This window comes from Tripterygium wilfordii, chromosome 18 (assembly GCF_013401445.1).
Source record: "Tripterygium wilfordii isolate XIE 37 chromosome 18, ASM1340144v1, whole genome shotgun sequence".
Classification (NCBI taxonomy): domain Eukaryota; kingdom Viridiplantae; phylum Streptophyta; class Magnoliopsida; order Celastrales; family Celastraceae; genus Tripterygium; species Tripterygium wilfordii.
This window is the reverse complement of record NC_052249.1, coordinates 9,201,241-9,214,796: the sequence shown is the minus strand read 5'-3', so window position 1 is coordinate 9,214,796 and position 13,556 is coordinate 9,201,241. Positions and strand designations below refer to the sequence as shown.

The following is a 13,556-nucleotide window of genomic DNA, read 5'->3' as shown; positions in this document are numbered from 1 at the left end:
CAAACTAGCTCATAATTTATTGATTAATAAAGTGGCTTTTTAAAAAATATCTTGTGTCTTGTGATAGTGCCTAAAAAGTCACCACCTCGTACCAACTTTAATTTGTGCCAACTACTTCACTACATGTGGCGTAGTAGAGAACCTAACACTATATCGGATTCAGAATTCGGATTCATCGGAACACAATTAAGCATCATCATCAGGGTCAAGGAGGTAGTGTCTTCGAAAATTTTTTTAGAGCTTTTACTCACTCATCCAATTGTGCAATTTCGTGGAATCCTTATTTTGATGAGAGGGAATTAGATTGCTCTGCTAATGTTGCAAAGTTAGGAGGATACTACCAAATTAAGAGGATAAAGCATCAAGTCTCGATGCCTCTACTAATTCATCAATAGCAATATATCAGAAAGAGAACTAATAAATCATCATAAAAATAATTAAACAAATACCTTTTAATCATAAATTATCAAAAGTTTGGGAGGGAAAGAAGGCGAGCACAAGGAAATGCCCATAGGCTTCTGAGTGTTGGCTGTTGTATATTTTGGGCCATTAATTTTGTGTGGAGCTACTGGACCTGATAAAATTTCTAATTGGGGGCTTGAAAAAAATTTCACGGCGGCGTAATGTATTTTGCCTAAAACATCTATCTATTACTTCTATTCTAAACTTGGAAGGATTGGGGTGATTTGGTGACGAGTACCCCGTCTTTTCTTTACCCGTGCGAATGGCTTAAGCAAATGGCCAGAGTTGTGCACCGACTGGTAGAGTGAAACGACGTCGTTTCCTTGATGTTTCTTTTGTTTTTTTCGTCGTGCAACACACTCGCGCGTCAACAACTATTCTTTGCTCATCTGCGTCAGCCCCAAGATGTTTTTGATTCATTTTGTATGGTGGGAGGAACGACTTTTTCCCTCTGCGAAGGTTAGCTTATTCTACCTTTTCCTTGTCTGTGTCTCATCGTTTTGCTCGGGTTGGATCCAAATTAGTTAATTCATCGTGCTGCTGTGAGTTTTGCCAGATCCGATTCATAGTTCTTCAGAACAGCCAAGACAAGACTCGTCTGCCGAAGTAATACAACTGTATTTTCTAGGGTTGCCTCTCATCTGACGTCGTTTACAGAGTCCCACTACCGACAAAAGAAGGCTCACGATAGAGACAAAGCTTTCGTGTGCGCATCTCCTTTCCTTCACGGGTTGATGGCGTCGTTTGGACGAAAGATTCAGGTGCATGCATATGCTTTTCTTTATGGGTTATTGGCGGCTTCTACACGATTTGTCTTGCAACCTTTTCATCTTCCTTCTCTTCGTGCTCACTCTCAACTGGATTAACAAATTCTTTCCTCTTCTCTCTCGCATCGTTCTCAACTGCAATGAACGAAAAAAGGTGAGATAAACGTAGGCAGAGTCAAAGGAGTTCTCGGCCGTGTCCTTCCCCCTCTCTCTGTTGAAGTTCTTACTCAATTTTTCTTTGGTTGCAGATCTGATTCATCTGCAGTTTATCGTTGGTGTCACTAATTTTCAGATCCAGAGTTTGGCAAAGACGATGAAGCCAGATAATGAACGCTTGGTGAGTTTTATGCTTTTGATTAGACCAATTTCCTTCCTCACGGGTCTTTTACAGTTTTGAGTGTGATTACCTGTCTGGAAGAAAGTGGGGAGGATTTTCTCTGTTTTCCATCTTTGTAACTTGATGGAGATGGTGTTGGTATTACTCTGTAATAAAAGTAATGAAACGATGGGCTTTCACTGCTGATAGGATTTTATAAAGTATATGTTGTTAATTGGCTTGGTGTTAGCTCTCCATTTTTCTCTCTCTCTTTCACCCTTTATGTTACTTTAAGCCTTGATGTAGTTGAACTTTATCATGTTTGCCTTCTCTGTCACTTTGAGGTTCTGAATCTTGGTTCTTTTATCTCTTCAAGTTCATTTGTTTTGTTGCAAGGATGAAGAGACTTTGCTGCTAAATATCTGGCCATCAAAAGTTTCTTAGTTGAAAAAAAGGTCAAGAAATTCCTGAACATATCTTGCCAAACATTGTGGCATCAATTTAATTGTCTCATGTTCTGCTGGGGACTTCACTCTTCTTATTGGAGATTGCTACAAGAATAATCACTTGGTAGGTTCAAAATGATGTATGTCTTTCGTAGTCTGTCATGTATTTGTTGTAATGCTTAAGAGAAAAATTACCAAATTGGTAAGGAATGATGTTTTATGGTTGCAGATATTGAAGGCTATATTAGATGGCAGTCATAGGCTTCCTTCCCCTAATGGTGTCCTGATTAACAGTGGCGGCAACGGTGCATTTTTCACTTTTGAACAAGGTATGTGCCTTGCCTGCTACTTTCGTTTTGTAATTAACAATTACACAACATGATGCAGATTAATAGCAACAAGACTTCAATTTCAAGTAAATTGGAAGACATGACCACCAAAGATGTTGGCGCGAGCTTCGATTTGCTATGGTGAGTTGGCGTGGGAACCTATAATATAACTTTCTATTGCTATTGATTCTTATGACTGTGAAATCAATTTCCTATATATATATATATACTCTTCTTTGCTATTGATTCTTGCATATAATTGAAAGAAAAGGCAGCATAGGAGACACAACAGGCTCGGTGAGAGCCTCCTTGAAGACCAAAATTGGAGATAACGAGTGAGATTGGGGACTTTTAGCGAATGATGCGAACTTATGTTTGTAGTTATTCACTCCTGCTCCTTTCACTGATTGCAGATCTGAGGCAGAGGTTTTTTTTTCATTTTATATGTCCACAAGGACTCGTTGGTGATAGACGGGTTATGATAAGACCTTGCGAGTTTTGTCAATTGAGTCTTGCCTTCATTGCCTGTTATGATTCTGATTACGTGAATTAGGGACTCTTTAGATGATTAACCATTTTAGATGTATAGATCATGATACATAAGTTGTTAGTTTGAGGTAAAGATAGATCATGATAATACAAAGGCATTCACTCATGTAATACTCTATTCAATGTTAATAAGAAAAGTTCGTTTCCGCTTCAAATTGTCGTCTTTGTAGTTTGATAATCTTTCTCATATATCATTTCGTATGTTACATAGCTTGGTGAATTTAGCTTGGTCTTTTGCGACTAAACAGTCGGACCGAGTTGCATGAATTTCCTTGCAACAACTCTGTAAGTTATTGGGTACTTTGTGGGCATTCTAGGTATTGGGAATGTCTGAGCTTCTCAAGCATTTATCAAAACCATTGCTGCTTCCTTCTTTCTGCTCAAGCATCACATCCTCTTATAACTGTTAATATATGTTAGAGTGAACTTAATGCTCCAGTATTATCCAAGTAAACTTGGATTGATGTGGTAAGACTTTGCAGTTTTTTGCACCTAGGATAAGAACTCCAAAACACATCCAACAATGACAAATAGTAAAACCATCCCACGAAAGATCAAAGATAAAAATTACCTGCCTCAAAAGGGAGAGTCCACCACATCTCAGCAATGTTAACACACAATAACTCAACCAAAAACACATCTTAACTCTAACCCATAACACAGTTCCACAACCACAAAAACAAGGCCGCGGCAATGCGCGGATACTACTTAGTATAATATATTTTAATAATTTTCATGGGGGCCCGCCCCCAATGAAATACTCTCCATCCACCTTTGCCCTAACACACATATATACGTGGAATGGGACCATCACAAAACTCTAACCTCTTCTGAAGAAAATATTTTGTGGTTGCTGCACCACATGATCACCATGACGCGATGCACATGCTCCACTAAATATTCGACTCATGTCGAATTAAATCCCAGTCAGCAAAATGTCTCTTTCTTGAGAAACATAGCTTCTTGTGCCGGAGAGAATGACACCATTCTCCTTTCCAGGTCTCGTCGATGCGTATTGGGAATCTCAATGATCTGATCCTCTCCTCATCGCTAGGGATCAATTCATGTATGTTGATCCAAGCATCGATATGTTGCCTTATGGACTTGATGATGCTCGAAGACTTCTCGATCACGCCCCATGCCTTCATGTTGTGGCAAAAAATTTGGTAGCCCGAAGTCATGATGATGGGAGAGTATGGGGTTTTGACTGCTGAACACATCAGTGATTATTAAAGAGTTTTGGGGAAACTATTTTCATTGATTCACCAAGGCAACAAGTAATACAATATATAGACTATGATCTGAACATGTCAGTACATAGCACAAGATAGCAGACTGTAAAAACATAGAAAGTAAAATATGTCCGTTGAGAGTAACGGAACTATTTTAAACATGCAGATCAACTGATGGGCCTAGTGTTTGATATTGATTGTGGGCTTCGTTTGACTGGGCCTTGTAGTATCCTCTTTACCCTCCCGCAAGGTTGGTGGCCCAGCAAGGATACCAAGCTTGGAGCGCAGACGGTGAAATGGAATTTTGAGAAGAGACTTGGTGAGCAAATCGGCCAACTGATTAGAGGTATGAATTTGGTGAACTTGAACGATGCCGGTGTTGACAAGATAGCGAACAAAATGGAGATCCACAGCAATATGTTTCATTCGGGAATGTAAGACAGGATTGAGACTGAGATGAGTGGCCCCTTGGTTGTCGCAATATATGATGGGGGAATGAGTGACATGCCAGTTCAGATCATGCAAAAGGTGTTTGATCCAGACAACTTCAGAGGCGGTAGAGGCTAGGGCCCGGTATTCAGCTTCAGTAGAAGATCGGGCCACCGCACGTTGTTTCTGAGATCGCCAAAAAATGGCGTTGGGACCAAGGAAGACAACATAGGCTGAAGTTGAGGAGCGATCGTCAGGATGGCCGGCCCAATCAGAGTCAGTGTAAGCATGAAGGCGAAGATTAGATGTTTGAGTGATGAAGATGCCATTGGTGTAGGTACCCTTAAGGTAACGAAGAACCCGCTTGAGTAGAGAAAAATGGATATCAGTAGGCTTATTCATGAATTGAGCTAGGCGATTCACAGCAAAACAAAGGTCAAGTCGTGTTAAACTCAGATACTGGAGACTACCAACAATTTTGCGGTATGGTGTAGGATCAGCCAGGGGTTCACCATCAAATTTAGAAGTGGTGAAATGAGCAGGCAGCGGAGTATTGATGATCTTAGCACCATCCATATATGTACGTTCCAAGAGATCCCGGACATACTTTTGTTGAGAGAGGAAAAGGCCAGCTTTGGTGTGAGTTACTTCTACACCAAGAAAGTACGATAGGTCGCCAAGCTCTTTGAGTGAAAACTGTGAAGCGAGAGCAGTGGTGACCCTGTGAAGTAAAGCATTGTTAGAGCTAGTGAGAATTAAATCATCGACATAGACGAGGTATTATCCTTAAGAGTAAAAAGAGAAGTGTCCGCAAGAGAGTTTTTAAAACCCATGGTCAAGAGACTGTTGCGGAGGGCGGTGTACCAAGCCCGTGGAGCCTGTTTGAGGCCGTAAAGGGATTTTTGCAACTTGCAGATGAACTTGGGATGTTGGGAGTCTTGAAACCCTTTCGGTTGGCGCATGAAGACTGTCTCTGTCAAGTTACCATGCAAAAATGCATTATTAATGTTCAGATGTTTAATGGACCACCGGTGAGCCACAGCAATAGAAAAAACAGTTCGAATAGTGGCAGGTTTAATAACCGGGCTGAAGGTGTTCGTGTAATCAATACCAGGGCGTTGTGCATATCCTTGAGCAACGAGTCGGGCTTTGTAACATGCAACAGTACCATCAGGATGATGTTTAACCCAAAAAATCCACTTGGATCCAATGGGATGGATATGAGGGGCAGGGGGAACTAAGGTCCAGGTTTTGTGTTTCATAAGAGCATCATATTCACACTGCATGGCAGCTTTCCAGTGGGGAAGTTGAAGAGCTTGAGCAACAGAAGTAGGTTCAAGCGATGGTGGAAGAGAGTGTAAAGTAGTAAGATGCAAGGATTTTGGCTTAAAAATATTATTCATGGATCGTGTTGTCATTTTGTGGGATCGAGGAGGAGCAGGAGGTTCAGCTGGTGGTGCATCAATAGGTGTAGGTAGGACAGACGAGTCAGGAAAATAGGGAGATGATGGTGATGTGGGAGAGGTGGGCCTTGGAGATGATGGTGATGTTGGAGAACTGGGCATTGTAGGGAGCTCTATAGGTGGTGGGGTAGGGGTAGGAAGTGTGACGGGTAGGTGAACAAGAGGAGCAATAGGGGGGATTAAAAAGTTAGCACGTGGGGTAGGAGTTGAAGTAGGTTGCGGTGGGTCAGGAAAGCCTGGAAAAAGATTTTCATCAAAAGTAACATGACGGGACAAGTACAGACGCTGGGTTTGAGGGTCATAGCACTTATAAGAACTCTGGGAGTTAGAATAGCCAAGGAAAAGACATGGTTTAGAACGGGGCTCAAGTTTATTGCTTGTGTAGGGTCTCAGCCAAGGAAAGCAGCGGCATCCAAAAATCCGAAGTTTGTGATAGTTAGGTAACTTTTGAAACAACATTTGAAAAGGAGTAACAGCGGAAGTAGGGGAGATAGGCATTCTGTTGATAAGGTATGTAGCAGCTTGAAAGGCAAATGACCAGAAGGTGAAGGGTAGATGAGCAAAATGGAGTAAGGTGCGAGCAGTCTCGGTGAGATGTCGGTGTTTTCGTTCAGCCAAGGCAACATGTTGGGGGGTGTGGGGAGGGGATGGAAACCAGCTAATGCCTTGTTGAGCAAAGTAAGGTTTGAGTTTGACAAACTCCCCTCCATTGTCAGAGTAGAAGCTACGAATAGATGTTTGAAATTGTTTTTCGACTAGTTTTTGAAACTGAATAAAGACAGATTGTACATCAGACTTTTGATATAGGGGAAACAACCATGTGTATCGGGTATAATGGTCCACAAAAATGACATAGTATTTGTACCCATCAATGGAGGATGTGGGAGCGGGACCCCACACATCACTGTATATAACATGTAGAGGACAAGAGCTGGTAACAGAGGAATGATTAAAAGGTTGCTTGTGGCTTTTATTAAGTTGACATGAAATACATAGTGGAGAAGAGTCAGAGCCTCGAGTACATGGTAGCTTAAGAGAATGCAAAATAGTAGTGAGGAGTTTGGAGGAGGGGTGACCAAGCCGGTAATGCCACCCATTGACAGTAGTAGGACTTCTAGGAAGATGAGTTGAGGCAGTGAGGCAAGACATGGTCGGTTGGTCCAAGTGATATAAACCATCAACGCAGCGGCCCATTGCTAAGATGCGACCCGTGCCCTGATCCTTGATAACACAGTGGAATGGAAAAAACTCAATATATACATTATTATGTTTAGTAATATTGGCATGAACAGATAAGAGATTTTTATCAATGAAAGGAACACAAAGAGTGTTATTAACTGAGAGTGGTCGTGTGCGTGTGTTTAGTGTAGTGGTACCAATGTGTGTGATAGGCAAACCTGAGCCATCCCCAATGCGGACTTCCTCCGTTCCATCATATTCCGAGTGGATAGATAAATTGGAGAGATCGTGGGTCATGTTATTGCTAGCCCCGGAGTCAAGAAGCCATGATTGAGTATGTGAGGCACCGAGGGTGAGGCTGCAGTAGAGGCTGCATAATTAACAGAGGGTGCGGCACTAGTGGAGACATCACCAATAAGTGGTAAAACAGTGTCATCGATTGAAGCTACAATCGCATGATAGATAAATTGATCTTGGCTGACCCATGTCTGAAAGAGCTGGGCACCAGTGTCATCTGAGGTTGAGGTAGTTGGTTTAGCAGGGCAAGGTTTACTGCCATCAACATACCCAACTAGGCCATAAGCCCGTAGAAGAGAGAGCATATGAAGTCGTCAGGACGTGAAGTTCTTAGCTGTAAGCTTAAGGGCAATAGGAGAAATGGCATGGACAGTGATGGTAGATGAAGAACCAGAAACAGGTATAGTTACAAGATGAGTGGAGGAAGTGTGAGAAGCCATGAAGGGAGATGGAGACAAGGATAACTCGGTGGAGTCTTCAAGCTCCGATACCATAAAGAGTTTTGGGGAAACTATTTTCATTGATTCACCAAGGCAACAAGTAATACAATATATAGACTATGATCTGAACATGTCAGTACATAGCACAAGATAGCAGACTGTAAAAACATAGAAAGTAAAATATGTCTGTTGAGAGTAACGAAACTATTTTAAACATGCAGATCAACTGATGGGCCTAGTGTTTGATATTGATTGTGGGCTTCGTTTGACTGGGCCTTGTAGTATCCTCTTTAATTATTAGTCGCTAGGCCCGCATGGTGGTAGTTTAACCTGGGTTTGGTCCTCCCCATATCGGCATCATACTCCTAGTCATAGTAATAGTTCCATTTAGATCTAGATCTCTCCATCAAATTCAAAATCTTCCCTAGGTCTAGGGTTTTTGAAATTCCTTGGTTTTTAATTGTCGATGTGCGTTCTATTCATTTCTGGTTCCATTTACTATTGTTTATCAGGAAAGTAAAAGACGGTGCAACTCTCAAAGTTGAAAGCCCTAAAGAGAGAAGAAGTAATCTCATTTTGCTGATTGAAATTAAAGTTGCCACATGTCGATTATTTAATGGAACATGTGCACCACGTCAGAGTGATGATGTAGTGTGAAGCAACCATTACTTGGTGATGTTTACAATGTGCAGTTCCAAAAAAAAAACCTTAGAATATATCATTTCCAAATTTCAGTTATTTGTCTCTTCAAAATAAAAATAAAAATTGAAATCATGGACACTAATTGGTTATGCTTACAATGTGTAGTTCATGTATAGCTCACAACTTTATTCTTAATTAACTCGATGGAGCAGTGTGATGTATTGTCAATATCTCTAACTACCTTTTAAGATATAATGTAAAAACAACATCTATGACAAAACTCAATTCATTAATAAGAATAAATGCTTGCACGTTTTCTCTTAAAAATGATGAATTAGTAAAGCACTTTGTTAAATCAACATTCGGCATAGTTAAAAAAATCAATATAGATTATTAAAAAAAAACTGTACTTTATTGTCCTGACATGTTAATAAATACAAGTGGTTTTTATTTTTCAATTTTATTTATTTATATTTTTTTTGAAATGGAACCTTAGGTTGTAGTATATTCGTTTTTTTTTTTATAAATGGAGAGGGGGATTCGAACCCTAATAATCAAGATGATACACATTATCTTTTCCACTCCAATAAGTGACTCAGGTGGTTTAAGCATATATCCTCACAGCAATTAGCACAATTTTCAACTTTGTAAATTAATTAATTGTATGAACGATCAAGCTGAGCTTGATTGTGCTGGCCATGTTTGTATAATATAATGTTGGCTATATATTGTCCATACATTAATATCCTGACATATGCTAATAAATACAAGTGGGTTTTCCCAAAGAAAAAAAATATGCAAGTGGGTTTTGTATTTTTCAATTTTATTTATTTATATTTTTTTTGAAATGGAACCTTAGGTTGTAGTATATGTGTTTTTTTTTTTTTTAAACGGAGAGGGGATTCGAAAATAACACAAAGTGACACAATTGTGTGTGTAGGTCCACCCCTATTAGTATTTCATATTTCAAAAAGGTAAACATGTGACTCAATAGTAAAGTTATACGATTCAATTCTTGGAAACATATATTTCATAAGGCTTGTATGATACAACCATATATCCAAAGCAAATGACTTCAAACACATAAATCCATGAGTCCAAACTTGGGCTGTATTATTTCAAAAAGGCAAGCATATTTAAAAAAGGCAAACATGTGACCACGATTAATTAATTATAAACACTATGTTTCCTCTTCTTTTTTTTTCTATACTTCTTTAATTATATAAAGAATTAACACTCAATGATTATTGATCAGAAATATATATATATGGGTAGTTTATACATAATTCATGGGCGGTGGTTATATATGCAGGAGATTGAACATATATATATATATATATATATGATGTAGGTCAAATGGACTTAAAATGAACATATGATATATTCTTGATGTCTGTTTTAGCTAGGACCTTCTACACATATTTCGGGTATACATTTTTTTTTCCGTAACCAAAAACGACATCATACAAAAATTTATCCTTTGAATGTCATATATGGACCTAAACTAGAGCCCTCAAACCCACACGCACAAAAATTTACCATCTAACGACAGGGTAAGTTGTGGCCAAGTCCAACGGGTGGTCACAAGAGTTTTGCTCTCAGTGGGAATCGAACTTAAGAAGTTCTAAGTCTATAGGATTTAGCCTCCGAGAGATTTTCTCACGACGACTACTAGACTGTCACTCAAATGATTTTTTTTTTCGGCATATAACTCGCTTTCAAAGTAGATTCTAATTTTGCAAGCTTTGCTTCAAACAATATGGTTTTTGACAAACCCTAATTTGTCCAAAAGGACAAAAGCCACTTTTACCTAATATTTTGACTACCTGAGCAGAACCCAAGTCGGTCAAACATGACTACCTGAGCTTTTTTTTTTCCTACGGATTGCCATATGCATGCTGCTTTCAAAATTCTCAGATATATCAAGGGGTCCATAAATCAAGGACCCCTTTGCCCTAAGACTAACAATTTGCAGGTTCAAGCTTCTGTGATTTTGATTGGCCATCATGCATAGACACCCGGAGATCAGTTACAGGGTATTGTGTGAAGCTGGGTGATTCCTTAATTTCTTGGAAATCAAAGAAGCAGATTACAATTTCAAGATCATCAGCAGAAGCTGAGTACCGGGCTATTGCAACAACAACATGTGAACTTACATGGCTTTCTAATCTATTTGACGAGTTACAAATTCCTATTCACAAACCTATGTCGATTTACTGTGATAGCCAAGCTGCCATTCATATTTCAAATAATCTGGTTTTTCATGAAAGGACCAAGCATATAGAGCTTGACCTTCATTTCACCAGAGATAAGGTTCAGGATGGTTTGATTAGATTAACATACCTTTGAACAGACGAACAGCCAGGGACATTTTCACCAAAGTAGTTCCAGCCCATCGCCTGAAGCTTCTGACTTCCAGGTTGACCATGCTCGCTTCTGACAGGGGCGGCCTTGGGCCTGGGCGAGCTGGGCCCTCGCCCAGGGCCCCCAAAAAAAAATTTTAGTTAGAATAATACCAACCTATTTTAAAAAACCCATAAGTACCACTTACTTATAAAGCCCATAAAAAAGCAAGTAAGAGTCAAAACAATCTAATAAAAGTGAGGGCCTGAAGGCCCAAGCCAAAGCCCAAAGGAAGAAAAGTTTTAGCCCATGAATAACAGCCTCTTCTCCAATTCTCCCCATCCATCATATTCCAGTATCTCATCATTCTCTGTCTCAGTGTCTCACGGTCTATCGGTCTCACCTCTCACGACTCTCCCCCATTCTCTAATCGAGCGATTAACTAATTCTCTATTTCTCTTCTTGTGTTTGTTGACTGGCGAGACTCGAGAGAAAGCTTTAGGGCCGACTAGGTTGCAGCCTTGCAGGTAATGTTTTCAATTTTCTAAGGTTTGTTTTGTTTATCAATTTATCTTCATGAATCATGATTTCTTTTTCCCAATTTTCATAATAGTTAATCTTTTGCAAATTATTATTAAAATCTAAATATTATATAATAGTTGCCTACTTGGTGTCTTAGTGTTGCCGTGTTGGTGTTATTTGGAATTGGTGATTTGGTGTATTACTGTATTTGCCATGTAACTGTGCAAGTGCTTGGTGAGTGGTGGTGCCGTGCTTGGTGACTCAGAACTTTGCTCATTCTGCTCTCAGCGACTCTATCACTCAGCCTCAGATCTTATCAGGACTCAACCACTCAGGTGTATTCTATTCTGATTTCAGTTTTGATAATCTCTTTGTGTGGTGTATTTGCTACTCCTGTCCTGCTTCCTGCCATTTGTTTGTTGTATTTTTCTTATATTGTTGTTGAGATTTTTTATCATAATGGTGCCTAGAAAATACAAGTCAGGTTATGAAAAAAGAAAACCGAAAAAAAAGAAAAAAGAAGAAGAATTAGTTCGATCTTTAGTAGGATCTCTTGATAAATTTTTGCCTAGTAAACAAAGAGGTGGCTCAACATCTAATGTTGAAGAAGAAACAAATCCACCGATGATGAGTGATATAGTTGAAAATGAGCAAGATAAAGAAGAAGAAACAATAGGTAATAAGGAAGAAGAAATTAGAATAAGTGATCAAGATAATGAAGAAGAAATTTTACCAATAGATGATAATGAAATTGGACCATTAAACATTTATGATCCAGGAAATTGGGATAAAGTTAGTCAAAATTTTAGGGACCTACTAGTAGAAAAAGGTCCAATTAGAATTCTTGATGTTGATTTTTGTATTGATGATCTTGGTAGGCATTTTTCATCTATTCATTATGAACGAGTGTTATTGAATGGAGAGAAACAAGATAGGAAATGGCTTGTATATTCCGTAGTTAAGGACAAAGTATATTGCTTTTGTTATAAGTTATTCAAGCAAGACCAAAACACTTCCCGGTTGACAACGGATGGTTTTAATGATTGGAAACATCTTAGTGAATGACTTAGAGTTCATTAAACTAGTAGTGAACACCTAGTTTGCATGACCAAATGGATGGAATTGCAAGTGAGGTTGAATAAACTTGAAACAATTGATAAAAGTGTGCAAGAACAAAAAGATAGGGAGAAGGAGCATTGGAAACAAATGTTAATACGAATAATAGCCCTTGTAAAAACTCTTGCAAGAAAAAATTTAGCATTCCGTGGTCATAGGGAGAAGCTTTATGAAGGTAGAAATGTAAACTTTTTAGGTTTTATTGAGATGATTGGAGAGTTTGATCCAATCATGCAAGAACATATTCAATGAGTTAAAAATAAATCAATTCACTATCATTATCTTCGTCCAAAAATACAAAATGAGTTGATCCTACTCTTAGCCAATGAAATTAAAAGTGCAATTATAGGAAGAGTAAAGAAGGCAAAATATTTTTCTGTTATACTTGATTGTACTCCTGATATAAGTCATGAAGAACAAATGTCCCTAATATTACGATATGTGGATATTTCTATCAAACCAATAAAAGTTGAGGAATTTTTTATTCAATTTTTAAAGGTAGATGATACATCGGGGCTAGGGCTTTTTAATGTACTCAAAGATATTTTAAATACTCTTGATCTTAATGTTGGCGACATAAGAGGACAAGGATATGATAATGGATCAAATATGAAAGGAAAACACAAAGGTGTTCAAAATAGGTTGCTTATGGAGAATCTTAGAGCATTTTACACACCTTGTGGTTATCATAGTCTTAATCTTGTACTTTGTGATATGGGCAACTCTTGTGAAAGAGCTATATCGTTCTTTGGAGTTGTTCAACGCATATATTCATTGTTTGCATCATTTACAAAACGGTGGAATGTTTTGATGTCTTATGTTAAAAATCTCACTCTTAAGCCATTTTCACAAACACGTTGGGAAAGTCGTGTTGAGAGTGTTAAAGCAATACGATACCAAACTTTACAAGTTAGAGATGCTTTAATTGACTTGGCTAATACTAGTGAAGACCAAAAGACAAAGAGTGAAGCCCAATCCTTAGCAACAAATGAAATTGATAGTTTTTAGTTTTTAGTTAGTTTGA

At 38.7% G+C, this 13,556-nt stretch overlaps 1 long non-coding RNA gene across 11 annotated transcripts; it reads left to right on the top strand.

Moving 5' to 3' along the window:
- Positions 1–813: 813 nt before the first annotated feature.
- LOC119983910 lies at positions 814–3,024 on the top strand. 11 transcript variants are annotated; one of them, XR_005464781.1, is made up of 4 exons: positions 814–921; positions 1,019–1,566; positions 1,922–2,115; positions 2,221–2,580. It is a non-coding gene; the product is annotated as an uncharacterized LOC119983910 (long non-coding RNA). The 11 variants fall into 11 exon arrangements; XR_005464791.1 differs by lacking the exon at positions 814–921 and having other exon boundaries at positions 928–1,223; positions 1,478–1,566; positions 1,942–2,115; positions 2,221–2,576; XR_005464786.1 differs by lacking the exon at positions 814–921 and having other exon boundaries at positions 928–1,383; positions 1,478–1,566; positions 1,942–2,115; positions 2,221–2,576.
- The last annotated feature ends 10,532 nt before the right edge of the window (positions 3,025–13,556 follow it).